This window comes from Harmonia axyridis, chromosome X (genome assembly GCF_914767665.1).
Source record: "Harmonia axyridis chromosome X, icHarAxyr1.1, whole genome shotgun sequence".
Classification (NCBI taxonomy): domain Eukaryota; kingdom Metazoa; phylum Arthropoda; class Insecta; order Coleoptera; family Coccinellidae; genus Harmonia; species Harmonia axyridis.
In genome coordinates, this window is record NC_059508.1 from 32,041,496 (window position 1) to 32,044,692 (window position 3,197).

Genomic DNA, 3,197 nt, shown 5'->3' on the forward strand with positions numbered 1-3,197 from the left:
CAACCAGGGAACTGCGTGCTTATACGATCGGTCCACGAGATTGCCGGTATGGCCAAACCCGTTCGCCTCTCGTCATGTGGCACTAGCCATGTCGATTGACTTCGACTAGCGCCGCACATCAGTAAGTGCAAGTCCTCGACGAAACGACGTAACAGCCCCCAGTCAGCATGAGACTCAAGCTATATATACATCATCATCATCTCGGACAAAACACCGATCAAAAATGAGAAAGTTTCTAGAAACAATCCCTCGCCAAGGCGTCCATATATAATACGAACCCCCGGCTATCAACTAATTTCTTATACACATTCCATCTCGACCCTTCGCTATACATGTGAATATAACGACACGGTGATTCGAGATTCAACAATATTTGTCGCTCGGAACGAATTGAGTGGTTGCAAATTTTTTGTGAACATAACCCGCAACGGGCAGAGGATCACGATTTTAAGGTTGGTCGCTTAAAGGCCATTCGACTACAAAGAGACGAAGCGGACCGCGACCTCGCTGCATGAGGTTGACGAAAGCGACCCAAGATGCGAAAGCCGAAACCAACACACCTTGCCAGTACCCAAACGCCGAGGTCGGATTCGGGTCTACCACTTACCAACTGAATATCATCCTAAAAAGAACTCCAAACAGTCTAGGACAGGACCCATTCTCCACCCCTTCTATATATGTCAGGAGAACCCCGGATTCCCCTCCAGACACGATTTAGCAAACTTTTCCCGATCGATCCGACCCACCGAGGCCGTTTCGACCGTTCGCCGCGCCTACTAGAGCTGATTTCTTCGGACTCCGATCAGAAAATCCGCCGATGCATGTCGTTAACACCTAGTCCGCCTCGTCCGATCGATCGAGGCCGTTTCGACCGTTCGCCGCGCCTACTAGAGCTGATTTCTTCGGACTCCGATCAGAAAATCCGCCGATGCATGTCGTTAACACCTAGTCCGCCTCGTCCGATCGATCTAGGCCGTCTCGAACCACCCATCGCGCATCGAAAGTCGCATCTCTCGAACTCCGATCCGGAAATCGGCCGATGCATCACGTTAACTATTTCTTATATATCTAATATAATATACATGGAGACGGTAAGAATTCTTTTAATCGAAGATATACATATACTTCTCATCAATATCCAAAAGCTTATCGAAAAATAAATTACTCAACTTTTACGTGAAGAATCGTTCACCCAAACCTTATCCCCTATATATGTCAGGAGAACCCAAGGTTCCCCTCCAGACACGATTTAGCAAACTTTTCCCGATCGATCCGACCCACCGAGGCCGTCTCGACCGTCCGCTGCGCCTACTAGGGCCGATTTCTTCGGACTCCGATCAGAAAATATACCGATGCATGTCGTTAACACCTAGTCCGCCTCGTCCGATCTATCTAAACAGTCTCGACGCACCCAACACTCTTTCAAAGTCGGATTACTCGGACTCAATCTGAAAATGGACCGATGCATGACGTCAACACTTAGCCCGCCTCGTCTGATCTATCTAAGCCATCTCGACCCACCCAACACGCCTTCCAAGTCGGATCACTCGGACTTCGATCTGAAAATCTCCGGACTCATTTTTATGAATATCCCCAGTCAGTAAGAACGTTATTTCGCCAATATATACCAACAATAAACCATATTCCAATAGCTGAACCAAAAATATAATTCCCGATCCAAACGTTCTGCATCGCCCAACGCGACCACCTTCCCTATATATGTCAGGAGAGCACAGGGTTCCCCTCCAGACAACACTTACGCTCTATCCCCGACTCTCGGTCGATCGATAGGCCAGGTCAGCGGTGTCTGTTTCGGCCGAAGCTCGGACTTTGGTCAAAATGTTCCGATACAAAATTTGAACCAAGATAGATACAGATATGATTCCTTCTTAAATATACGTTGATTATCGAACAGAATATGGTAAATATTTTGCGATGACCGAGGATTTCATGAATTTTTTTTTTTTTTCGAAAAAATTTTCTATTATCGGAATTTCCTCAAATTTCATTTGGTTGCCTCCTAATGCTTATTAAAAATGATAACCAACAATCAGAATCATTATTTATCATTTATTTCAATTTTTATAATGAAAAACGTTCACGTCCTTTCGCGCCTCTCGATCGTCGTTTACGTGATGCATCGGTCAGCCCTAGTTTACGTGGTGCATCGGTAAGATCGAGTTCACGTTCTGCATCGGTCTGCCCGAGTTTACGTGGTGCATCGGTAAGATCGAGATTACGTGGTGCATCGGTAAGATCGAGTTCACGTTCTGCATCGGTCTGCCTGAGTTTACGTGGTGCATCGGTATGATCGAGTTTACGTTCTGCATCGGTGTGATCTAGTTTACGTTGTGCATCGGTAAGATCGAGATTACGTGAAGCATCGGTATGATCGAGTTTACGTTCTGCATCGGTCTGGACTCTGAGATATATTTTCGACGTGAAAATGTTCCGATACAACTTTTGAACCAGGATAGTTAGAGAGATGATTTTTTCTGGGATGTACGTTGATTGGGGAATGGATTGTGGAAAATAACTTGCCATGACCGAGGTGTTCTCGAATTTTTTTTTTTTTTCGAAAAATATTTTCTGATTTTGGATTTCACTCAAATTTGATTTCGTTGCCTTCTAATGTGTTCTAAAAGAGTAAATCAGTAATCAGAATCGAAAAATATTTTTCGGATTTTTTTTTTTTTGAAAAAAAATTTTCTGATTTTGGAATTTCCTCAAATTTGATTTGGTTGCCTTCTAATGTGTTTTTAAAGCGTAAATCAGTAATCAGAATCAATATTCATTGTCGACTTTAATTTTTATAAGGAAAAATGTTCACGTCCTTAAACGCCTCCCCATCATTAGCCCGAGTCCAAGTCGATGTCAGTCCCGAGCGGACGGTGTCAGATACTACCTATCGCCCCGGTCTGGACTTGGCGAGGTATTTCGACGTGAAATGTTCCGATACAACTTTTGAACCAGGATAGTTAGAGAGATGATTTCTTCTATGTTGTACGTTGATTGTGGAATGGATTGTGGGAAATAACTTGCCATGACCCAGGTGTTCTTGAATTTTTTTTTTTTTCGAAAAAAATTTTCTGATCTTGAAATTTCCTCAAATCTGATTGCGTTGCCTTCTAATGTGTACTAAAAGAGTAAATCAGTAATCAGAATCAATATTCATTGTCGACTTTAATTTTTATAAG

General features: G+C 43.4%; 1 non-coding gene across 1 annotated transcript in view; it reads right to left on the reverse strand.

Moving 5' to 3' along the window:
* LOC123687381 overlaps positions 1-10 on the reverse strand; it is a 1,906-nt gene extending 1,896 nt beyond the window's left edge. Inside the window, exon 1 of the ribosomal RNA XR_006749110.1 lies at positions 1-10. This exon is cut by the window's left edge and continues 1,896 nt beyond it. This is a non-coding gene — a ribosomal RNA (small subunit ribosomal RNA).
* Positions 11-3,197: the final 3,187 nt, after the last annotated feature.